At 45.4% G+C, this 26,228-nt stretch overlaps 1 long non-coding RNA gene across 1 annotated transcript in view; it reads right to left on the minus strand.

Moving 5' to 3' along the window:
- Nucleotides 1–2,477: 2,477 nt before the first annotated feature.
- LOC115095999 overlaps nt 2,478–26,228 on the minus strand; it is a 56,547-nt gene continuing 32,796 nt past the window's right edge. Inside the window, exon 4 of the long non-coding RNA XR_003857934.1 lies at nt 2,478–2,684. This is a non-coding gene — a long non-coding RNA (uncharacterized LOC115095999). The remainder of the gene's footprint in view (nt 2,685–26,228) is intronic.

Consider the following 26,228-nt stretch of genomic DNA (forward strand, 5'->3'; position numbering starts at 1 on the left):
CCAGCTCCATGAGGTGCAGGAAATTCTGTGGCAAGGGTCAGACTCTGCAGCCCTTCCTGTGCAGAATCATATGACACCGGGATCGCTGGTGTTAGGGCACTGCTGTATGTTAAATAAAAGGTAGAGCGAAGAAGATTGCTTTTCTGTTCAAATCCTGGAATTCTCTTTATTTTGAAATAGGAATCTCCAGAAGCTCAAAGGTCAGAGGATAAGGACGTGCACCACGCAGCTGGCTAAAAGCTCCTGTGGGTGTGTATATGGTGCATGTGCCTTAAAATGCTACATTCCTACTGCCCTTAATAAGGAGCATACATGCAAACAAGTTCTTTGTACAAAACGTAATAAACTTACACTAGGTTATGTGCTCTAGCTTATCTCTGTCCTTTCTGATGTAGGGCCTCCAGAACCGAGTACAGAAAGAACTTAGATAGGTTAGAGAAGGGCCAGAGAAAGGCAACCAAAATGATGTGTGGTCTGCAACTGAAGCCATAGGAGAATTAAAGACTGAAATATGTATACTCCAGAGTTCTCAACCCAGTCCTCAGGGGCTACCTAGCCAGTTGGGGTTTCACGATTTCCACCATGAATGTGCGTGCGATAGATTTGCTTACAATAGAGGCAGTGCAAGCAAATCTATCTCAAGTTCTCTGATCTCTGCCTCCCCCCCCCCCACACACACATCTACCCCTGCTTCCCGGTCCTAAGGGCACCAAATTCCTAAATCCAGCCCTGATTATCCTCTTCTCTGTAACCTTCAGCCCTTTTTCCTCTGACGGTTCAGGCTAGCTTCCAGAGCCCCGGCTGGATGATTGATGGCTAAGTGAGAGGCTGTATCGGTGGCTGTACCCATCAGCTCTGCCACTCTGTGAAAACCTTTGCTCCAGGGAAATCTTTAGTGAGCTAAGGGCCCAGAACTGAGAGGAGAACGCAGCTGGCCGAAATACCTTGAGGGGTGCACTTGACATGTTAGACTGTGAATTTGAGCGAGCAGCTGATCGGATGCTGTTGATTTCTCACAGTCCCTAGTTTCTTCTTCTTCTTCACAGTTTCCATTCAGAATTGTTTGTGACACTTAGCAGGAATTTGAGGAAGGAACATTTCGTAATCATGTATTCATTGATAGGAGGGTGTGAGAGGAGAGAGGGAGAGCAGCATCCAGGCTACAGCAAATGGGGTCCTACCAGGTCAGTTCCGAAAGCCTCTCCTTTAGCTCAGTGTAGAGTCCCTGTTATAAAGCTAGGAGGTTACAGACTCAAGCCCTGAAGTCCCTAAATTGGAAAAGAGACATGGGGTACCATGCAGCGCTGCAGTGGGTGCAGTCTTCACTGCTACCACATGCAACAGGCGATTTGCACAAGTATTGTTAATTAGGAATTGCAGTGAATATTGCATAAAACAATTACTCTAATAATATCTTTGCTCCTTCTCCCTCTCCAGAGATGGATACGTGCATGTTTCTATGGTACAAAAAGCTATTCTTTCTGATCTTGTCAGATGAATGATTTTGCACAAATACGGAGTATTTTTCTATAGATAGTTAATATAGTCACATACATACAGACCTCTGCACATACAATAATGATAGCATGCAGACGGTTTGTCAAGACGTCACTGCAATGTCAGATTAACTCAGGGAATGAATTGCTGTAAACTGGACCTTCCCTCACAAAACATCTCACAATGGCATCACTACATTGTAAACAAGGCTCATAAACCTCTGAAGAGGAAATGACTGCAGAGGTGGGCCAAGCACAGTGCAACAGAGCTCAAAGACCTCCACCACAACTGGCAGACCACACACACTGACATCACATCCTGCGATGCCTACTGAGGTCGAGGCGGAAAGCACCAGTGTGCACCGTGGCATGCAGCAGCACCCGCGCAGAGCAAAGATGGCCGTGAGGTCTGAACAGCACCCTATGCGGGTGCGGACGCAAACTCTGGCACTTTTGGATAACTTCAAAGCAACACATAACCATACATTCAAAAACTGACTTCCAATATATGTCATTTGGCCGACATGTGTTTGATCTCTTGAGTGCTCAGCAAACTCCCCCTTGCTGTAGAGTCCCTGCTACCATGGGCAGGGCCACCCCTAGCGTAGGATGGTTCAGGCTGACTCCCCATGAGGCCCCATGTGTTGTGACAGACAGCCTCTCCCTCCACAAGGCGGATATGCAGCAATGACCTGCAGAGAACCAAGCAAGGCGACATCATCCTCTACGGCAGGCCTCTAGCAGACCAGCATTAGCACTGTCAGGGCACAGAGAAATGTGATAGGAAAGACGTAGGGAGTCCAGTCCAGTAGAACTATATTCTATTCTATTGTGAGTTAATGTGGCTATAAGTCCAGTGACTAGCAGACAGATTTATTTTTTGTCATTTTAGTTTAGAAGCAGTCCAGGCTGGTACACACATCTGAGAGAGACTTATTTGCATTACAGGAAACTCTGGAAGACATTGTGTGACAGTCGACGTCAAGAGAATTAATTTTATTTGATTTTTATTAGCAAAACAGATCATTAGCACTCTGTGAGTGAAGAGGGCTTCCGAAGCCTACTCCGAGGGACAGGAATCAAAGTGGAACCGTCCGCACTTCCAGGATCACCCTCCAGCTGCTCTTTGTCAGGATACTGCGTGGGATTTATCCAGATCCCTCCACCCACCAGGCACACGAGCCGGAACTGCAATCACACATAACTCGGGCCAGAATTAAACATTTTAATTAAAGCAACATACAGAGAATAGCCACTGCTATTAATTGCATCAGTAGCATGGGATCTTCTTAGTGTTTGGGTACTTGCCAGGTTCTTGTGGCCTGGTTTTGGCCTCTGTTGGAAACAGGATGCTGGGCTTGATGGACCCTTGGTCTGACCCAGCATGGCAATTTCTTATGTTCTTATGTTCTTATAGTGGTTAATTTGAATCAGTAACTTAAAAGGTCAAGTGCATTTGGAGAATTCATACACTGCTAATTAGGGACATAAGTACCTGTAGCGAAAACAAACAGGGGTAGATTAGTTTAATTGAGAACTCAATAGTCGAATTAAGGAATGTAAAGTGGACTTAGCTGTTTATATAACTCCATGTGAAAACCTGAAAAAATAATTGTTGTCCAAGAAATTTTAAAGTTCTTGAATTGCAACCCAGCTTGTTTTTTTGTGTTAACCCTTGAACAGCCTTTTCCAGCTAGAGCAGGAAGTGTTCCTGAAAAATAAACAGTTGTTTTGTTTCAGAGACGTGTCCTGTAGAGATGAGGAGGCGCTTATGCTCGTAAAGTGAGTAATACAAAATTCTACTATAACTGTACTCTCTGTGCCTGTACTGTTCAGGGTCACCATTTCTCATGTTCCAGTTCCTCGTCCCTTCCTCTGGAGAAAACCCTTTCTCTGTACTTGAAGCAATTGATTTGTCCCAGAGACAATGGGAAAGGTACAGACCCGCACGGGACGAGTGAGTGGAAGTCACGTGGGCTCTGCTGAAGCACCACTGATTGTGCTTTCGTGGGGGAAGAGCCGTGGCCCTAGCCTATTGGCGTGGCGACCCAACGGCAACGCCCTGAAGAACCCCAGCTTGTGGGGAGGGTGCAGCTGGAGCCTTTTGTTCTCACCAGAAAAGACTGACCTGGGAGACGTAACCTGGCCAATCTCACCCAGTGTAAGAGGAGAGAAGCAGGGATTTCCCTTTCACTAAATTATACCTGGAATTGGAGCCATACTGGCGTCTAAGCCCCGAGGAAGGAGTGTGCCTTGTTTTCTTATAGGACTTGTAAATAACTTTATCTGCCTCTTCTGTAAACTTTTGCTCCATTCCCTAGTGGGATTTACGAGTTTTACCTCAAATAAATGGCCCGGCATTGGGGAACTCAACCCAGCCTGTGACGTGCACTGTCACAGCTCTCCTGGCTTTCCTTCCATGGGGAGTCCAATCCACCGGCTCCAGGTCCTGCTTCATGAGGTTGATAAACCCCCACTTCTCCTGTCACTGAGATGGGGTGGCTACAGCCACATCACCCTACTTTCAAATTCAGTTTAGGTGGTTAAGGGCTCGTTTAGTGCTGGCTTTAAAGTGCGCACATCGCTTTGAGTCGGGCACCCTCGGAAAAGCTTACGTCTAGGGACCTTCCTTTTCAGGTTTCATTTTATTTTCCGTGGGAATTAATCAATGCTTATTACAACAAGAACAAAAATTATTAAAGAAATCAGTGGAAAAATTGTCATTTTTCTGGGTAGATATAATTTTTGTTCTTGTAATAAACACTAATAAAACCCCAGGTGAAATAAAATACAAATTGAACACGACGGTCCCTAACTATCAGGCCGATTCAGTAAAGTCCGCGGGAGAGCGGGCAAACTGGCGCGCGCACAGGCCACTCGCCTGTGCGCGCAATTCAGTATTTAAATTAGGCCCGGTGGTAGGAACAGGCAACAGAAATTAGCGCCTACCTTTGGGTTGGTGCTAATTTCTGAAAGCAAAATGTGCGGCTTGGCTGCACATTTTACTTACTGAATCGCGCGGGAATACCCAATAGCGCCCTCAACATGCATTTGCATGTTGAGGGCGCTATTAGGTTCGGCGGATTGGACGCGCGTTTTCAGCCCCTTACTGAATAAGTGGTAAGGGAAAACGCGCGGCCAGTGGCGGGTTAACAGTGCGCTCCAACGGAGCGCACTGTACTGTATCGGCCTGTATATCTAATTAGGACATGAGTGCTCTTTGCAGTTTCAATAATCAGGGCTTTTTCAGTCAGGTATATTTTAATCTGGTACAGTCAGAGGCAGCAGAACAAAGCTGACCCATCCCATACGTTTTCATTGGTTCTATTGGATGCTCTTCAAATCCAGTAAGATAAATCTTGAACATTTTCAGCTTTTTTCATCAGTGTAGATTAGGAAGTACTTCAGGTCACAGGGAGGATCATCCCAACATCCATTCCATCTTTAAATGTACAGAGAAAGCATGCAAGGTTAGCATAGCCCACTTTCAGTGAACTGGACACACTTGGGTCTTCATGATTGTGAATGCTGTTGGGGTTTGCATCATTTACAACTGCACATGGTGCAACCTTACAACGCTGCACTGTTCAATTTTAAAGCTTCTGAAAGTCAGTCTAAGGCAGAGCTTCCCAAACCTGTCCTGGGGACCCAACAGCCAGTCGGGTTTTCAGGATATCAATGAATATGCATGAGATCATAAGAAATTTCCATACTGGGTCCATCAAGTCCAGCATCCTGTTTCCAACATTGGCCAATCCAAGTCACAAGTACCTGGCAAGTACCCAAAAACTAAGTAGATCCCATGCTATTGATGCCAGTAATAGGCAGTGGCTATTCCCTAACTCAACTTGATTAGTAGCAAATAATGGACTTCTCCAAGAACTTATCCAAACCTTTTTTAAACCCAGCTACACTAACTGCACTAACCACATCCTCTGGCAACAGATTCCAGAGCTTAATAGTGTGCTGAGTGAAAAAGAGCTTTCTCCGATTAGTTTTAAATGTGCCACATGCTAACTTCATGGAATGCCCCCTAGCCTTTCTATTATCTGAAAGCGTAAATAACTGATTCACATTTACCTGTTGATTTTAAAGACCTCTATCATATCCCCCCTCAGCCATCTCTTCTCCAAGCTGAACAGCCCTAAGCTCTTCAGCCTTTCCTTATAGGGGAGCTGTTCCATTCCCCTTTATCATTTTGGTTGCCCTTCTCTGTACCTTCTCCATCGCAACTATATCTTTTTTGAGAAGCGGCAACCAGAATTGTACACAGTATTCAAGGTGCGGTCTCACCATGGAGCGATACAGAGACATTATGATATTTTCCATTTTATTAACCATTCCTTTTCTAATAATTCCTAACATTCTTTTGCTTTTTCACTGCTGCAGCACACTGAGCTGACGAAGTCAGGCTCACTAGTCTATAGTTTCCTGGATTGCCCCTGGAGCCCTTTTTAAATATTGGGGTTACATTGGTCACCCTCCAGTCTTCAGGTACAATGGATGATTTTAATGATAGGGTACAAATAAATCTGCATACCATTCAGTATGCAAAAACCCGACTTCATTCCAAGCCAGGAACTCTTCACAGTTCTAATCACCAGACCATTCTTCCCCCACCCCAGTAAAACAACATCATTTCCACCCAAATAAAATAATGCTAATAGATACTGGCATCCATACTGCAAAACACAATCACAATCATCAATCACAAGTGAATTTTAAATTTGCTCTGATAGAAAATCATGCTTTATTTATTTATTTATTTTATTTAAAAATCACTTATATTCTGCGCAATCTAAAACATTCAATCACAGATTACAATAAAACATTCATAAAATAATTACAAAAAATACAATACCTAACACAAATAAAACATTGAAATTGCATCAAGAACCAACAAAACCTTGCCTTAGGCTGTCTCTACACTTCTGGATCATTCTCTGCAAAAGCTCTAGGAAACAACTCTGCTCTCAATAGTTTTCTAAATTTCAGATACTCTCATTCACCCCTGATTGCCACTGGTAAGCTATTCCACATATCTGGCACAGCAATGGAAAATGCCCCGGTCCTTGGTTTATGCATCCTATAGTCCCGTGCTGATGGAATTGCCAGAAACCTTTGACTACAATTCTCGACTGGGCACGCAATGCACAATCTTATTTCTTAAACTGTGTGAATCGTCATAGGCTACTCTACGCATTGTAGCTAACAACTGAAACTGTACTCTAGCACTAACTGGCAACCAGTGAAGTCTTTTAAAAAAAAATGAATTAAAGCATGTACTGAGTTTTTGCTTCCACTAACCACCAACAAGTGTAGTGGGAAAGGCGTGCAGATGGTCAAACCTTGACCGTGCCATTGTTTTCATTGTCCAGCGTCCATGCCTCCTCCAGGGGTGCGTCACGCACAATCTCCTAAGAATATGGTGCCCATGCCAGCGCTCCTTTGCAGAAGCCAGAGCTGATCTGCACAGCAGAGGGGGCAGCACTGGAGAGCCAGGCAGAAGAAAGAATATCACTTACGTATGCCATGGGAGAGGATACAAAAGGGAAGTTAATTTGACTTATTTCATCTGAAAGGAAACTAATAATATTTAGGAGAGTGTATGGGCCTGCACATTTGAACAATAGTCCCTTGCCTGCCTGTGTTATTTTTGTTTGGCAGCCCCCTTGTGATTGTTAGCCAACGAATTTCAGCTCGGCCTGGATCAGCATCTTTTTCGCCATTCAAACCTAGGTCATCCTGCTGAGAGAAATCCAGGAGATAAAGAAGCTCCGGGGATTGGCCTAAGTTCTGGGTTGGTAGGTGGGAGAAACTGTGATGCTTTCAGCAGGCCTTAGCAAAACATTTGGATCGAAAATCCTAAAACCACTGGTAACAGGAAAATCCTCTTTATCTACAACTGAACAGGCCTTCTGGACAGGGGGTGGCCAACTCTGCTTCTCCAAGAGTCACAAACAGGGCCTGGCTTTCAGGATGTCTGCAGTGAATATGCACGAGATAAACCTGCATGCAAGGGAGGCCAGCTTGCAGATCTCTCTGGTGCACATTCAAGGCAGATATTCCAGGGCACCCTCAGCACAGGTTTGGGAACCGCTGATCTAGGCAGTGCTGCTCTGTACGGTTGCCAGCCAGTTCCATATTTTCAGGACAGGGTTGATCAGGCCTGGAGTCGCTTCATTCCTTGCAGTTCCTTTGCTTTTCTTAGGGAAATCAGAAACACAAGTCCCGGCAAGCAGCAGTGTAAAACCAGGCCTGGATCAGCCTGTCCTGAAAAAGAAACAACAAGAAAACACAGAGACAAGTGACAGCCTGAGGAACTGAACACCTTGTTGAAGGAGTGAGCGCTACCAATATCCATCCGAGCTGTTCTCACCCTTCTATGACTTCTTTTTCCCACGTGATCTAATTGTTTCTTTTACTATCCCAAGAAGAAAAATTTGCAAACGCAAGTTAAAGAAGACTAAACCAACAGCATAGATTTTAAAACTCTCCCATCGCTACAAGCTTTTCCTGCTATACAAACAGAAAGGATGGCTGCCGGGAGGGAGGGGCCACTCCTGTTCATTAGCGGACGGAGGGACCGCAAGCAGCAGACATCATCCCTCTTCAGAATAAGGCAAACTTGTGCAAAGCAGCGGTTACATTGCAAATACCCCTAACCCTACCGATTCAAACAGGACCCTGGGCCCACTCTCCCCCGCCAGCTCCAGCCAGTGCGATTTCCAGGATATCCCTAATGAATACGCATGAGATAAATGTGCATATAGCGGAGCCCCAGTAAATGCAAATATATGTCATGCATATCCATTAGGATATCCTGAAAGTCAGACGGGCTGGGGGGGAAGGAGCGAGGACTGGTATAAGAACCGGTGTATGTGGACAGTTATTGTTTTGGATATTTTGAAGGCTGAATAAGTTATGGAAGTTCCATTAGAAAGCACAAGTTACAATAATTTGAGTCTCTCCCCAGGTCGACGGGTATTCTGAGATTACTTTTCTACTACCTCTGCTCTCCTCCCAGTTACCTTGCCACTCTGCTTAGAGATTTCTAAAATACGGCACTCTGCACCGCACCCTCCATCCCATGCGCACAGAACCACCAGCTTCTGGTCTTCAGGCCTCCGTTCCCTCCCCTTCCATTAACCTCATCTCTTTCCCAAAGTCGCACAGCCGTGAGTGTTGCTCCTAGTACAAAGGCTCTCAAAGAGAGGTGGCAATGGCCTCCTGTCACTGAGCCTGTGGGCAGTGGGTCAGTGCACACTCCAGAACCCCTGTGAGGGGCCCGTCCCGCCGTGCAGGCTTTCTGCAGGGAAGACGAGGAGCCTCCGCAGGGACTGTGAGAATGCGATGGCTCACAGGCCTCACACTCTATCAGGGCTGCTGCTAGGGAAACCAGTTGGCGGCCCCTTAGCATTTTATCCAAGGCCACTCACTTTGCTGATTCGTTGGACCTAAAATAAAATCTGTTCCTGGAGGGTATATAAGAGATGCCTCCCGAGCTCTTTGGCCAAGAGCCTTATATGTGCATGTAATTCATTGTAAAGTGCTGAACCAGTGCCGAGGATGTCTCTAGTTGAGCTTCCCATTTGTTGCAAAGGTTTCTACCAGCAAAGTTCAAGTAGAAACTGGCAGATGAGAAAATAATGCTGGTGCTGAAGAAATATCACCCGTAATCCCAATCTTAACCTCTGCCCCTGGTTCAGACATTCCAAGGGCACGATCACAGTCACAATAATACGAATCCCTACCTCAATTTCCTGACCTCGTATGATTGCACTAAGTGATGGCAATTTCAATAAACCACACCCACAGGCTAACATTTGGCTTGGAAGTGGGACCTGGCCAAAATGGTGAGACAGACAGTGAAATGCCTAGAAAAAATAGGGAAGCTAATCAAACTGGTAGTGCAGGAACAATGGGAGATTTCAATTACCCTAATATTGACTGGGTAAATGTAACATCAGGACTTTCTAGAGACATAAAGTTCCTGGACAGAATAAATGACAGTTTAATGGAGCAACTGGTTCAGGAATTGACAAGAGAGGGAGCAATTTTAGATCTAATTCTCAGTGGAGCACAGGATTTGGTGACAGAGGTAACGGTGGTGGGGCCACTTGGCAATAGAGATCATAATATGATCAAATTTGAATTAATGACTGGAAGAGGAACAGTGTGCAAATCCATGGCTCTCGTGCTAAACTTTCAAAAAGAAAACTTTGAGAAAATGAGAACTAGTTAGAAAAAAACCTGAAAGGTGCAGCTACAAAGGTAAAAAGTGTGCAACAGGCATTGTTAAATACCATCCTAGAAGCACAGACCAGATGCATTTCATGCATTAAGAAAGGTGGAAGGAAGACAAAACGATTACCAGTATGGTTAAAATGAGAGGTGAAAGAGGCTATTTTAGCCAAAAGATCTTCATTCATAAATTGGAAGAAGGATCCATCAGACAGAAATAGGATAAAGCATAAGCATTGGCAAGTTAAATGTAAGACATTGATAAGACAGGCTAAGAGAGACTTTGAAAAGAAGTTGGCAGTAGAGGCAAAAACATAATAAAATTTCTTTAAAATATATCCAAAGCAGAAAGTCTGCAAGGGTGTTGGTTGGACTGTTAGATGACCGAGGGGTTAAAGGGGCAATTAGGGAAGGTAAGACCATTGTGGAAAGACTAAACAAATTCTTTGCTTCGGTGTTTACTGAAGAGGATGTTAGGGAGATAACTGTTCCAGAGATGGTTTTCAAGGGGGATGGTTCAGATGAACTGAACCAAGTTATGGTGAACCTGGAAGATGTTGTTATGATTGTCCAATCTGGAAGTGGATCCTTGGGCCGACCGTCGCTGAGAGACGAACGGGAGGCAGAACTCGATGGTATCGAGGAGTCTTCACCTGGAAACCCGTGACCCCTCCAGAGGAGCTGTAGAGGCCCGGGTTGCTAGGACTTAGGAGTCTTCGCCCTGGAAGCCCGAGGCCCCCCCAGGAGGAGCCCGTAGGGACCCGGACCGCTGGGACTTAGGTGAAGACCGAAGGATCCAAGAAGAAATACGAACCGGAGTATGGGCAGGCAGCAAACCGGGAGAACGAAGACACGGACCGGATTCAGGGCAGGCGGCAAACAAGCAGGGTAGAGGTCACGAACAGAAGTCAAGGCAGGCGACAAGCAGGCAGAGTAGAGGTCACGAACTGAAGTCAAGGCAGGCAGCAATCAAGCAGGCAGAGTGGAGGTCACGAACTGAAGTCAAGGCAGGCGGCAAGCAGGCAGAGTAGTGGTCAGACAGGCAGAGATCAGGAACCAGGCAGGCATGCAGAGATCAGGAACCAGGCAGGCAAAGAGCAGGAATCAGATGATCCGACGGCAACTAGCACTCCGAAGAGAGACCTCGTTGCAAGGCAAGTTTGAAGCTCAGAAGTCCCGGTTTAAATCCCCTGCTCAGCGTCTGACGTCAGCGGAGGCGTGTCTGCACATCCGGGTGCAGACGCCTCAAAACGCGGCCTTTCGCGCGCGCGTGTTCCCCTGTTGAGGGGAGGAGTTTCTGGCGGCGTCTCCACAAGGAGACGCCGCTGCCATGCCGCCCTGGAGGCCAGAAACCCAGCGGTTTGCGGCGCCGCGGAGCCAGGTAAGAGCCCAGTCACTAGATTAGTGACCGGGATCGTAACAGATGTACTAGGCCAGATTGACAAACTGAAGAGTAGAAAATCGCCTGGACCGCATGGTATACACCCCAGGGTTCTGAAAGAACTAAAAAATGAAATTTCAGAGCTATTAGTAAAAATTTGTTACCTATCATTAACATCATCTGATGTACTTGAAGACTGGAAGATGGCCAATGTAACCTTGATATTTAAAAAGGGCTCCAGGGGAGATCTGGGAAACTATAGATCGGTGAGCCTAACTTCAGTGCCGTGAAAAATCATGGGAACTGTTATAAAGAATAAAATCACAAAACATTTAGATAGACATGGTTTGATGGGACACAGCCAAGGGAAGTCTTGCCTCACAAATCTCCTACATTTTGTTTGAAGGGGTGAATAAACATGTGAACAAAGGTGAACCAATAATTGTGGTGCATTTCGATTTTCAGAAGGCGTTCAACAAGGTCCCTCATAATAGGCTTCTAAGAAAACTAAAAAGTCATGGGATAAGATGCAATGTCCTTTTGTGGATTACAAACTACTTAAATGACAGGAAACAGAGAGTAGGATTAAATGGTCAATTTTCACAGTGGAAAAGGGTAAACAGTGGAGTGCCTCAGGGATCTGTACTTGGATCGGTGCTTTTTAATATATTTATAAATGATCTGGAAAGTGGCACGATGAGTGAGGTGCTTAAAATTGCAAATGACACACAATTATGCAGAGTAGTTAAATCTCAAGCGGACTGTGATAAAGTGAAGGAGGACCTTGCAAGACTGGAAGATTGGGCATCCAAATGGCAGATGAAATTTAATGTGGGCAAGTGCAAGGTGTTGCATATAGGGAAAAATAACCCTTGCTGTAGTTACACGATGTGAGGTTCCATATTAGGAGCTACCATTCAGGAAAGATATCTAAGCGTCATAGTGGATAATACATTGAAATCATCGACTCAGTGTGCTATGGTGGTCATAAAAGCAAACAAACTGTTAGGAAGAGAATGGCGAATAAAATGGTAGATGTCATAATGCCTCTGTATTGCTTCATGGTGAGACCGCGCCTGGAATACTGTGTGCAGTTCTGGTCACCGCATCTCAAAAAAGATATAGTTGTGATGGAGAAGGTACAGAGAAGGCCGACCAAAATGATAAAGGGGATGTAACAGTTCCCCTATCAGGAAAGGCTAAAAAGGTTAGGGCTGTTCAGCTTGGAGAAGAGACAGCTGAGGGGGGATATGACAGAGGTCTACAAAATCATGAAAGGACTTAAGTGGGTAAATGTGAATTGGTTATTTATTCTTTTGGATAATACAAGGACTAGGGGGCACTCCATGAAGTTAGCAAGTAGCTTATTTAAAACAAATCCAAGAAAATTCTTTTTCACTCAACACATAGTTGAGCTCTGGAATTCATTGCCAGAAGATGTGGTTACGGCAGTTAGGGGCGGATTTTAAAAGGAGCGCGAATAGCCTACTTTTGTTTGCGTTCCAGGCGCAAACAAAAGTACGCTGGATTTTAGTAGATAAGCGCGGAGCCGCGCTTATCTGCTAAAAACCTGGATCGGCGCGCGCAAGGCTATGGATTTTGTATAGCCGGCGCGCGCCGAGCCGCGCAGCCTACCCCCGTTCCCTCCAAGGCCACTCCGAAATCAGAGCGGCCTCGGAGGGAATCCTCTAACGCCCTCCCCTCACCTTCCCCTCCCTTCCTCTACCTAACCCACCCGCCCGGCCCTGTCTACACCTCCCCCTTACCTTTCTCCGGGGATTTACGCCTCCCAGAGGGAGGCGTAAATCCCCGCGCGCGAGTGGGCCTCCTGCGCGCCGGGCAGCGACCTGGGGGCGGGTACGGAGGGTGCGACCACGCCCCCGGACCGCCCCGGGCCATAGCCACGCCCCCATACCCGCCCCCAAAACGCTGCCGACACGCCCCCGAAACGCCGCGATGACCGGGCCCGCCCCCCGACACGCCCCCCTCGGAGAACCCCGGGACTTACGCGAGTCCCGGGGCTCTGCACGCGCCGGTAGGCCTATGTAAAATAGGCTTCCCGGCGCGCAGGGCCCTGCTCGCGTAAATCCGCCCGGTTTTGGGCGGATTTACGCGAGCAGGGCTCTGAAAATCCGCCCCTTAATGTAGTTGGGTTTAAAAAAGGTTTGGATAATTTCCTAGAGCAGAAGTCCATAAATTGCTATTAATCAATAAGGATTAGTAGCTTGGAATCTTTTAGTTAATGTTTGGGAACTTGCCAGATACTTGAGTCTTGGATTGGCCACTGTTGGAAACAGGATATTGGGCTTGATGGACCCTTGGTCTGACCCAGTATGGCATGTTCTTATGTTCATAGGTTATTATGATCATGATCACAATTATTTGGCCTACTTTTAAGCATAACGAATTGTGAAAACAGACCTTACTGTAACGACAGCTTTGCGCATTACTAAATCTTTTGCCAACCTTCACAATGGTTTTGCATTTTGGGAAGACTTCTCCCCAGCTTTTAACCTTCCCTTTTGAGATGGGCTCAGTAGATAGATAGATAGATAGATACAAGCATTCTGTGCATGCTCAGGAGGAAATCCCCCAGGATCCTCTTGGGTTGGAGTTGGAGATGAGGGAGATTTTGAAGGTGGTGTTATTGGTGATAGATAGATAGATGCATGCATTCTGTGCATGCTCAGGAGGAAATCCCCCAGGATCCTCTTGGGTTGGAGTTGGAGATGAGGGAGCTTTTGGAGGTGGTGTTATTGGTGATAGACAGATGCATGCATTCTGTGCATTCTCGGGAGGAAATCCCCCAGCATCCTCTTGGGTTGGAGTTGGAGATGAGGGAGCTTTTGGAGGTGGTGTTATTGGTGATAGACAGATGCATGCATTCTGTGCATGCTCGGGAGGAAATCCCCCAGGATCCTCTTGTGTTGGAGATGGAGATGAGGGAGCTTTTGGAGGTGGTGTTATTGGTGATAGACAGATGCATGCATTCTGTGCATGCTCAGGAGGAAATCCCCCAGGATCCTCTTGTGTTGGAGATGGAGATGAGGGAGCTTTTGGAGGTGGTGTTATTGGTGATAGACAGATGCATGCATTCTGTGCATGCTCAGGAGCAGTTTCTAACAGGAGGGCTGTTTCACCCCTTGCTGAAAGAAATGGATTTTCCAGTGGTTCCAACCTGCCACCCAGTTACCCGTGGGCCAGAGACCACTGGACAGAAGAGTTTGCGTCCAGTGATTTTGGTCCAGTTGCCAACACTGAGGCAAACTCCCCTTTGCCGGAGGAACTGGATCTGTTCAGCTCCTTTTCCCCCTTGCAGTCAGTAACCAGCGGGGTCAGAGGGCGACTGAGTTTTGGGGGTCTTTGATGCAAGGAAGATTGTTTCCCCCCCTTTTTGCAAGTTGTTTCCATCTGGTTTCGGATAGCGAAAGAGGAGAATTTCCCTTCTCCTCCACAGGGAGGGAGTTCTGGACACCGACTCAATGGCCGCTCTAAGAGTTAGGAGGTTTTTGCACCGTGGATAAAGAGACCGCGGCCTTTGTGATCCTGACTTTTGTTCTTTCATTTATGAGTTTTGCAATGTTGGCATGGGTTTTGTTTTTTAAGTTAAAGTAAATTTCCTTTCCGCTGAACGCCACTACTGGCCCTCTGCTGGTGTTTTGCTGCCTTTCCAGCCGTTCGAACTCAGTGAGGAGACGTGGGCGAAAGTTAAATGGACTGCGATGAGCATCCCCAGCGCTGCCCCGAGGGGCCCCAGAGGGTTTGTACCTCCTCCCCGCCGGTGATCCCCAGCGTCCCAGGAGCTGCGCGTGTGACGCGATGGCCGAGTGGAAGAGAGAGCCGGGATGCGACCGCATCCTGGGAACTGCGGGGTCCCCCCTCCCTCGTTCAGCCTACCCAGACCAAGCAGGGGATACTTCACTTTATGCTTTGACACTGCTTTTCTGTTACAAGATATTTGGGGTTTTGTTGCTGCCTTTTTAGTAAAGGTTTAATCAACAAGAAAGGTGGAAAACACAGCAAGTGACGCCAAGATTTTGCTCCAAACAAGCGAGTTCAAAGGTTCAGATAAGCTCAAAAAAATAAGCCCCAGGAAGTCAGCAATCTATTTTTAATGACCTAGAACAGTTTATTTATTAAAATGATATAAGTGTTCTGGGACTTCTGGTTTCCCATATGATGAAGGCATTAACTCCTTTACGGGGAAAGTAAAGGCCAAACTGAACTGCTGCTGGGCACAACCAGAACAAACCTCCACATTGGGTTCACACCCATCTCCTCCAAGAGAAGGAGAGCCCAGGAAGAGATTTGGGATGCTAAGCCAATTGCCGACTTTCCGGCTACTGAAAAACTCCTTGTGCTACAGCTGAAGTGGCCGGCGTGACACCAGAAGAGGAAGCCTTGTCATGTCGGTGCACATATAGGGGAATGAAGAGGCGCAATCGCCATATCTGCTATTGTGGCCGGAAGAAGGAGGAGCAGGAGCCATCCCCGGCTCTGCCAACATGGCCCAAGAAAGAGGAGCAGTAGCAGGGCTGGTCCACATGGCCAGAAGAAAGAGGCTATGAGGTCTGAATGAGGGGTGAGGGGGAATGAATGAGTGTGTTAAATAAATAGAGAGAATGTGTGTATGTGGGAGAATGAGCAACTATGTAAGTGTGAACGAGAGTGTGTGTGAGTGAATGTGTGTGAGAGTGAGCATGTTAGAGCATGTGTGTGTGTGTGTGTGTGTGTGTGTGTGTGAGAGAGAGGAGTGAGAGTATGTGTGAGCATGTGAGAGTGTTAGATTGTGTGTGTATGAAAGAGAGGAGAAAGTTTGTCTGCACCCATCATCGCCACCACCGCTTCCATCACCTCTAATCCATTACAATCTCACGGTGATCGGAAACCAAAAGTTCCCAGATCTGCGTATAGCCGCCTTCTTCTTCCTCTCACAGCTTAAGATCCTTAATTCTCCTTTCATAAGACCCCTGCACCATTCAGGGAGGTATAAGACCTCCAGAGCTGGACACAATATTCTCGATGAGGTCTCACCCCTGACCTATATGGAGAGGCCTACTCATCTCCTTTTCTCTGCCGGTTAAGCCTCTTCCTATGCACCACAGCATCCCTCTGGCTCTGACCACCGCCTTGTCATGCTGTTTTGCTTACCTTGAGATCATCGGACGTGTACACCCTGGTTGATGTACATCAGTGTCTCACCCACCACTGTATGCTCATTCCTTGGATTTCTGCACCACTCTCCCCCCCCCCTCCAACCCCCCCGAGCCAACCGGGCAGGTGGATCAGTCCTGGTTTTGTCCCACTGCATGCATATATTTGTAGTTCTGCTGAGTTTCCTACTGACTTCCCTAAGAAACTCAGAACTACAACCTGTGCAATGGAGCAAAACCAAGAGAGGATCAGCCTGTTTGGTTGACCCGGCTTAAGAAGGGCAATCCTACCATATGGTGTCCATTAAGCCCCAGCTGAGAGGTTGTTTTTCTGTTTTTCTGCATGGCCTGCATCACGTGATTCACTTTGTGGCCAGCCATTGATTGTTGAGTTTATCTTTGCTCTGTTAATGGTCTATCCATGGCAGCTATTCATTACGTCTGGGCACAGATTAGATGCTGCTATTCACCGCACGCCACACAAGTAGAGCGGTTTCAGGGGAATTCACTTTATAAAGATTACTGTGCATCATTAACATGAAAGAGCTCGCAGGAGAGGTTTACTTTCCCAAATGCAACAAATCTAGAATTGCCCGGGAACTAAAAGGAGCACATTTTAAGAGTCCATAACCTGAATGTGTGTCTTGCAGTGGCTCTGGGAGTGGGTGGGAGATGTATGTGTGTCTGTGTGTGTGTCTGTGTGTGGATGGGGAGGGGAGAGGTTTGGAGGGTGGGGAAGGGGCTTGGGTGTGAGAGTCTGGGTTGTGTGAGGGAGGGTGGGAGTGGGGCACGCAATCCTTTCACACTTTCTCACAGCCTCCTCCTCTTCCCCTACATTTTCTCACGCTAAACACTCCTCCCTCCCCAATTCCCCTTCTCTACCTCTTCCCCCATTCCCTCCTCTTTCCTCCCTTCCAACCTCCCCTGCCTGTGCCTCCTCTGAGAGCCTCGCCAGCCTTGCTGCTTCCTCTGCCAATGGCATCTTTTCGTCTTTATCTGACAGCGACCGGGAGCCTCGTTTGTCCGCTTGCCCACCAGATGGATTCATGGACAGGTGAACAAACCCAAATCATAGACAAGAAAAAGGTCCAAAGAGCAGTCAAATGCAGAATAGTAAAAGTGCAAACAACAACTCACCTAGACCTTGTAACATGTTACAACACGTGCGGGACTTATTTGTATTTTTTACTATTCAAACCCTAATCATAACCATGGGGTTGGGTTTGTTTTTTTCATAAAATGCATTAAAAATGGCCATTTTTATAGTACTTTGAAAGTAACAAATAGCAGCAGGAAATGAAAAGTATCCCTTCCAGATCGACTGTATCACAAAAATGTCTCCACAAGGTATTAGTTCCTATTTCTTTAAGTGTCTGCATTCATTTAGTAGTTTATGTGACCTGAGCTGTTGGTCTCAGTCCAGCTCCCAGTGCACAGGTTTCCACATCACCAAAACCTCTCAGCACAGATTGGCAATAGTTGACCTCCTGGTTGGTAGGCTGAGGCAAGAGGCCATAGACAGCTCAGTGTGCTGCGGCAGTCAAAAAAGCAAAGAGGACGTTAGGAATTATTAGGAAGGGAATGTGAATAAAATGGAAAATGTCATAATGAGACCGCACCTTGAATACTGTGTACAATTCTGGTCACCGCATCTCAAAAAAGATATAATTGCGATGGAGAAGGTACAGAGAAGGGCAACCAAAATGATAAAGGGGATGGAACAACTTCCCTATGAGGAAAGGCTGAAGAGGTTAGGGCTGTTCAGCTTGGAAAAGAGACGGTTGAGGGGGATATGCTAGAGGTCTACAAAATCATGAGAGAACTAGAACGGGTAGATGTGAATCGGTTATTTACTCTTTCAGACAATAGAAAGACTAGGGGGCACTCCATGAAGTTAGCAAGTAGCTCATTTAAAACAAATCGGAGAAAAATCTTTTTCACTCAATGCACAATTAAGCTCTGGAATTCATTGCCAGAGGATGTGGATAGGGAAGTTAGTTTGGCTGGGTTTAAGAAAAAGTTTGGAGGAGACGTCCATTAATTGCTATTAATCAAGTTGACTTAAGGAATAGTCACTGCTATTACCAGCATTAGGAGAATGGAACCTTTTAATGTCTCAGATCCTGCCAGATACTTGTGACCTGGATTGGCCACTGTTGGAAACAGGATGCTGGGTTTGATGGACCCTTGGTCTGACCCAGTATGGCATGTTCTTATGTTCTCATGATGGCACAGGCATGGAGGCTGAGTTGCCCGCTCAGGCTTAGAAGTGAATCTTTCAGAGCCGGACTGAGGCATGTTAGTGGCTTGGGAGGGAAGCTGGAACTGCCAACGCCCACGCTGCACCTACTCTGCATGTCAATGGAGGACTCTGGTTTCACCTTTGTCAATCTGGCGCCTCTCGTACTCACTAAAACACAAAAGCATCTATTGCTGAATGCAGACAAGGAAGCACCGTGCCAAGGGAGGCTAGGAAGATTGAAATTAGATCTGGAGCAGATCACAATAGTAAAATCTGATGGTAGGAATGCCCATCGGCCCTGTATGTCCTCTGCAGATCTTGCCGGCTTATCTTAAGGAACGAATTCTGAGAACTCGTGTAACAGATGCAAGGGTTTATATTATTTATTTTGCAGCAAATATGAGGCCTTATTTATCAAAGGCTTTCCTCAGAAGTCAGGACCATCAGTTAAGGATGTGAGAAAAGTGAAACTTTCCATCTGCAAATATAACACCAAAAAAATCTGCAGATGTGCAAAAATATTTGCTATGAATTTTAATGAATTTTTAGAACTGATGCACGAAAATTGCAAAAGGGCAAGTTTCACTATTTTTATAAATAATTTTGTTTCAACGGTTTTAAAAAAAAGCACCAGTAAAAATTAGAGTTATTGGCAAACAGCAAACTTGTCAAATGTTTGCAATTTGTCACCTGTTTCATCAAAACGTTTCCTGTTAAGATTTATGGAGAAAGAAATGTGACACACAGGTGGACATCTTTTTCTTTCACAAACGTTTTCCCCACAGAGGAAAACCCAATTTCCACTGTGAATACCGTCACACGTCTCTCTCGCTCATCATTCCTATTTTCTGGGACTCGACTATTGGGTGCTTGGGGTAAGGGGGAGGATGTGTGAGTGGGACCCTACACCTCCAGCAAGAGCACACCGATACCGGCCAGTCCTACGAAGGCTCGGAGGGGCTGTTAACGGGATCCGCTGGCCTCTTTCAAAAAGCAGGCATCTGCGTGCCAGGCATGGAAGTTTCACAGTGATTGGTTTCTGGGTTCTCTGAAGCAGGCGATGCTCTCACGCCCCCCCCCCCCCCCACACACACACACACATACTTCCTCAATCGAGAGCTACAGTCTCTCTTGCAGGTGGATATGCCGTTATGTTTAACTCTTGCTGAATAATCTCTGCAAACAACCTGGAGACATGGTGCAGGGAGAGTGAATGGTTGCTGCCTTCTCTCATTCCATGAGGTGCAATCTGATGTGGGAGAAACACGCGCGCGTGTTTTTCGGTGTCTTTCTCCATGATTCCATACCTCTCCTTGACTGTGTCCTAATCGTCATGGGCATGCTCAAAGTCAGGTACTTCATGGCCTCTTTGGTATGTTTTCATCCCCATCTTGGAACAATAGTGGGAATGACGGACATTTTCCATTGCAGCCCCAGGTCGTCATGGCAAGTTTGGTGAAGAGAAAATTGGTGGTTTGCCTGTTGGAACGTTCAAAGTGAAGTTCATTATCCCTTCGGGCCTCACGTTCACCCTCCCATATCTTCTCTGAGTGTTCGCTGGGGGCTGAGGCTGGACATAACTACTCACACTCCCAGGAGTCATTCTGAACAAGAGGGAAGAAAAGCTTCCGGGCACTTAGGGTTAGGAGAATCCCTCACAATGACGCTCCATGAAATCAGGTCGCACTCCAGGGACTGGTCTTCCCACAAAAGAAAAACGTTTTCAGTGGAAATGATAGTGCACAATACACACTTCTTAGGAATTTAATCCATATTTTCACAATACAAGTTCTCAGGGGGTCTTTCTCTGCCTCAGGTTCTCCTACACATTATAAGAACAAAAGACTCGAAGGAAAATTATTGTATTCATTTATTTATTTTAAAATCTTATAACCCACAAATTCACAACAGTTCAATGCAAGTAACAATTTTCATACAAATTGAAAACATTAAAATACTGTAAGGTTAAAATATGCACAAACAGTAAACCATAATCCCACTGCAGTCCTCGCATACTAACGCACATCATTCTGGATAAGCCTGCAAAAATAAAAACGTTTTCAACTTCTTCCTAAAAACGTTATTATTATTTTCTAATCACAGTTCCATAGGGAGCTTATTCCACACTTCTGGAACATGATATGTCTAAAATCTTTCATAGTGGGGACATTTAATAATTTCTGAGCTTGTGATTGCAAAGATACTCTTTCTGCTAAACAACTATTCTCATCATAAACTGCTTTCTGCAGAGCGGCTTACAATTGAAACTCTGCACATTGGGCTTTTGGTGCTTCACATCGTTACCCACTGAAGCCCGTAAATCAACCTGATCACCTCAGACTGGTCCAGCTGTAGGACTTTTATTAAATATTTCGGTAATCCCATACATAAAACATTACAATAGTCCACTGAACATAAGACTAGAGCTTGAACGATTATCCTAAAATCCAGAGGCCTTAAATAATTACACAAGGAACTTCCTAAAAGCATTTTATAGAAGGCCAACTTCAATACACTCCTAATATGGCTCTTTAATGAAAGTTTGCCATCAGCCATTGCGCCGAGATTGCGAGCCTCTTCCAAAAGCTCAAACTTCTGCAACCCGGCAATATCTGCTGAGGTAGAAAGGTCTCTCCAAATGCTCCGGCCATAGAATTGTTGTTTTTCTTTCATCCAGAGCTAACCGGTTAGCTAAAAACCACTCTCCTGCCTTCATGCTGGGAATAAAATATTGTACGGCGTCTGCGTATAATTTATAAACCAGCCCCAGTGACTTCTTTAAAGACTCCAGTGGTGGTATAAATACCTTAAAAAGAGCAGCCAGCGAGGCTGACCCTGGCGGAGCTCCTAAATTGACCTCACACCACTTAGAAACAATCCCTGCAAACCTAACGTTCTGTCTCCTATTCGCCAGCACAGAAGTAAAACATTTGAGCTCCTCCTCTCGTACACCAAGCAACGTTATTAATTAATTAACTTATTTATTTATATAGCTCTTTTTATATCCCACACATGCAGAAAGCTGACCAAGGAGGTTCACAACATACAAAAAAATAAAACATTAAAAACAGTGTACAAAAAATGTTAAAATAAACATTCCAGCGTAAACACTGCCCTTCATTAATTAATATTCAAAAGCAACCATGTCTTCACCTTCTTTCTACAAGCCGCATAATTAGCCTCAAAAGCAACAGAGCATGGGGTTTAGTATCAAATAATGATGCCACATGAAGCTGAACTAAAATACCAGTGTGACTTGTATTAAAAATTCTCAACAGATCATCAAAAAGGGCAACTAACAGTGTTTCTGTCCCATATTTCCTAAACCCATACTGCTCTTTATCTAGCCCCTGATTTTCCTCCAAAGACTCTCCCAGTTCAATAAGAATCCACTTCTCCATGATCTTATTCATTGTACCTGATTTCGCAATGGGCCTATAAATTAGATTAACAATCTCAGGCTTCGATAAATCTTTTCTTATTGGATGAATCTCTTTCCACTTATCGAGAAAGCCCTATTATTGATAGAAATAGAAACTTCACTAGGCCCTTTTGCAGAGCAGATTATCAGAACCAAAGGGCCGGGACCTAGCGTACATTTTACAATATGTATGCTTGATACAATCTCAACGAGCCTCTACTTTGCTATCTTTCGAAATGATGGCCATCGAATGCTTGAGTCAGCAAAGACGGGGGCCTAAATTTTGCACTCGCCCTCCCCAACGGAATACCCACGTTTACCTTTTTTTTTTTACCTTTTCCTGAAAATGGAATGCTAACCTTTCAGCATCCAAATCTACTTCACTCCCATTAGAAGGCCTTCTTGCCAGGTTCTTGTGGCCTGGTTTTGGCCTCTGTTGGAAACAGGATGCTGGGCTTGATGGACCCTTGGTCTGACCCAGCATGGCAACTTCTTATGTTCTTAATCTCTTTACCAAAATAAACAGGTCCAGAGTTTCATTGTCAGCACTGGTAATCTGCGTTGAACAGAAGGAGTTTTTCACGTTAAGTACCCTCGCTCTATGTGCTACTAGTAGCAGCATGTCTGCATCTTTCTAGGTTGTCATTTTATATGTTCTCCATTTTCTCTCCGCACGCTGCAATTTTCTCTGGTCCGTTAAGTAACTCACGACAGTACCATGAAGCATAAGAGGTATGCGTGTGATCTCGAATTACCTTCTCTGCCTCACGGGGTGATTCCACCAAACGACAGCCTCCCCTACAGGCCCATTCAGTAAAGTCCGCGGGAGAGCCGGCGCGCCGAGGCGAGCGCCCGCTCTCCCGACGCGCGCCCAGGCCACTCTCCTGGGTGCGCGATTCTTTATTTAAATTAGGGCCCGCGCTAATAAGGAGGCAGCGGCTGTCAGCGGGTCTGACAGCCGACGCTTAATTTTACCGGCGTCGGTTGTCAAACCCGCTGACAGCCACGGGTTCGGAAAACGGACGCCGGCAAAGTTGAGCGTCCGTTTTCCAACCCGCAGGCCGTGGGCAGATTTTTTTTTTTTTTAATTCTTTGGGCCTCTGACTTAATATCGCTACGATATTAAGTCGGAGGCTGTACAAAAAAGCAGTTTTTTCTGCTTTTCTGTACACTTGCCCGGTGCTGTCTGAAATTAATGCCTTTGGCAGGCATTAATTTCTGAGAGTAAAATGTGCGGCTTTCTGTATTGCGGGTGACTAACTAATAAGCTCATCACATGCATTTGAATGTGATGAGTGCTATTAGTTTCGGGGGGGTTTGGCCGCGTGTTTTCCAAATGCTATTACCCCTTACTGTATAAGGGGTAATAATAGTGCATCAAAAACGTGCGGCCAAACGGGAGCTAAACGGTGGGCTTGCTCGAGCGCACCGTTCTGTATCTGCCTGCTAGTGAGACACAATCAATGACTGTTTATTTTCTAACCACTCTAAATGAAGCACATCAGCTGCAGGCCGTTTCAACTTCTGCACAACCTTAGTGCTTGAATCTCACCTAAACGGTAAAAGCAAGCTATGATCGGGACCAAAGGCATTAAAAAAAAGATTCCTTAAATGTGTCACAGCATTCAATCGGGCTAAGTCCTCCTGGAATAAAATAATATCTAACAAATGTCCACCTCTCCGCGTGGCTTGCTGTACTGGCTGTGCCAAACCAATTGCATTCAGTTTCTCCAAAAAACGCCACTGCTCTGTTTGATGGAACATCTTCAAAATGCGCACTGAAATCCCCCAACTGTAATTCATTTCTGGTGCTGCGAAAATAAATCAGATATAAGATTAAGAGCTGCATCGAGCACAGAGGACTTTTGTGCAGGACAGAAATAGATCAAGCAAAACGCCCAGGAATGAACTGGTAAAAGCCAAGCTGTAAAACCGTTACTGGAATATGCAGCAAAGTCTCAATACTTTAAAAAGTTTTTTTTTAAACAAATCAGCAAAACCCGCAGGACAGAGACTATTCATGAGCGCTACATCACGCCGTTTTAATCAGGATTCAGTCACAAGCAAGAAATCAGTATCAGACTGAACCATCAAATTTGTAATTTCAATCTCTTTCTTCCTTGCTGGTCAAGCATTAACATGTGCCGCACGCAAATAATCTCAACCTCTAGTGTCCTTAATCAACTGTCACGGTGTCTATTATTTAATCTTAAAAAAAAAAATCGCACGGTAGTTTACTTATTAGCATAGCAAGGTGGGATAGGAAGCAATGACCTTTCGTGGACTGGGACAGGGATTAGGATTAAAAGATCTGTTTTCTAAACAGAGAGAGTTAAACACAGTGGCGTGCCTCAGGGATCTGCACTGGAACCACTGCTTTTTAATATATTTATAAATGATTTGGAAAAGGAATACGAGGAGTGAGGTCATCAAATTTGCAGGAGTCGTTAAATCACAAGCGGAGTGTGAGAAATTGCCAGAAAACCTTGCGGGACATGGAAGATGAAATTTAATGCGCACAAGTGCAAAGAGATACACATTGGGAAAAAAAAACCCCACGCTGTGTCTTAAGTTCCATATTAGGAGCTACCACCCAGGAAAAAGATGTGGGCATCACAGAGGACAATACATTGAAATCAGCAGCGGTGGTCAAAAAGGCTAACAGAATGCTAGGAATTATTAGGAAGGGAATGGTTAATAAAACGGAAAATGTCATAATGCCTCTGTATCGCACCTTGAATACTGTGTACAATTCTGGTCGCCGCATCTCAAAAAGGATATAGTTGTGATGGAGAAGGTAGAGAGAAGGGCAACCAAAATGATAAAGGGGATGGAACGGCTCCCCTATGAGGAAAGGCTGAAGAGGTTAGGGCTGTTCAGCTTGGAGAAGAGACGGCTGAGGGGGGATATGACAGAGGTCTACAAAATCATGAAAGGACTTGAACAAGTTAATGTGAATCAGTTATTTACTCTCTCAGATAATAGAAGGACCAGGGGGCACTCCATGAAGTTAGCAAGTAGCTCATTTAAAACAAATCAAAGAAAATTATTTTTCACTCAGCGCATAGTTAAGCTCTGAATTCATTGCCAGAGGATATGGTTACAGCAATTAGTGTAACTGGGTTCAAAAAAGGTTTGGAAAAGTTCTAGAGGAAAAATCCATGAACTGCTATTATGGTAATTAATAAGCAATAGTAACTTGGGATCTATTTAGTAAGGGTAACCCCTTATGATCTTCTTTAATAAAACAAGCTTGTGCTAACAAAAAACCTCACTGTTATTATATAAATTTGAAGCCAGTGCTAAATCCTCCTATGACACATGCGTTTCTTGCTCCTGGCCTGTGTTGTGATGTTCTCTGGGCCAGCCCTGCTGGATCCTGCATGTTTATTGTGCAAGCTATTCTATTATATCAACGGGCGTTTTGTAATCTCTGCTCTGCGGAAGACCTACAGCCGTGATACTCTTCTGGATAAAAACAGAGTGTATTGCCAAAAGAATCAGAAAGCAAAGCTGAGGATAAAAAGCTCCCAGGGGAAGGTCTCCTTAGGTGACCTCAGGGAGGAAATGTGGTGGTTACAACAAGGAGCTAGAACCCTGGAAAGCTCCTTAAATTCAAATCCTGGCTCTGCCACCAACTTTCAACAGGAAGTTGAACAAGGCATGTTATCTCGTTTTGCCTTGATTCTAATCCCAGCTCTGCCACCGACTCTCTATGAGACTATGAACAAGGCATGTTATCTCGCTGTGCCTCGATTCTAATCCCGGCTCTGCCACTGACTCTCTATGGGACTATGAACAAGGCATGTTATCTCGCTGTGCCTCATTTCTAATCCCGGCTCTGCCACTGACTCTCTATGGGACTATGAACAAGGCATGTTATCTCACTGTGCCTCATTTCTAATCCCGGCTCTGCCACTGACTCTCTATGGGACTATGAACAAGGCATGTTATCTCACTGTGCCTCCATTCTAATCCCAGCTCTGCCACTGACTCTCTATGGGACTATGAACAAGGCATGTTATCTCATTTTTCCTCAGTTCTAATCCCGGCTCTGCCACTGACTCTCTATGGGACTATAAACAAGGCATGTTATCTCACTGTGCCTCGATTCTAATCCCAGCTCTGCCACTGACTCTCTATGGGACTATGAACAAGGCATGTTATCTCATTTTTCCTCAGTTCTAATCCCCGCTCTGCCACTGACTCTGACTCTCTATGGGACTATGAACAAGTCATGTTATTTATTTATTTATTTATTTGAGTTTTTTTCTATACCGGCATTCGCGAT

This window comes from Rhinatrema bivittatum, chromosome 7, assembly GCF_901001135.1.
Source record: "Rhinatrema bivittatum chromosome 7, aRhiBiv1.1, whole genome shotgun sequence".
NCBI classification, from domain to species: Eukaryota; Metazoa; Chordata; class Amphibia; order Gymnophiona; family Rhinatrematidae; genus Rhinatrema; species Rhinatrema bivittatum.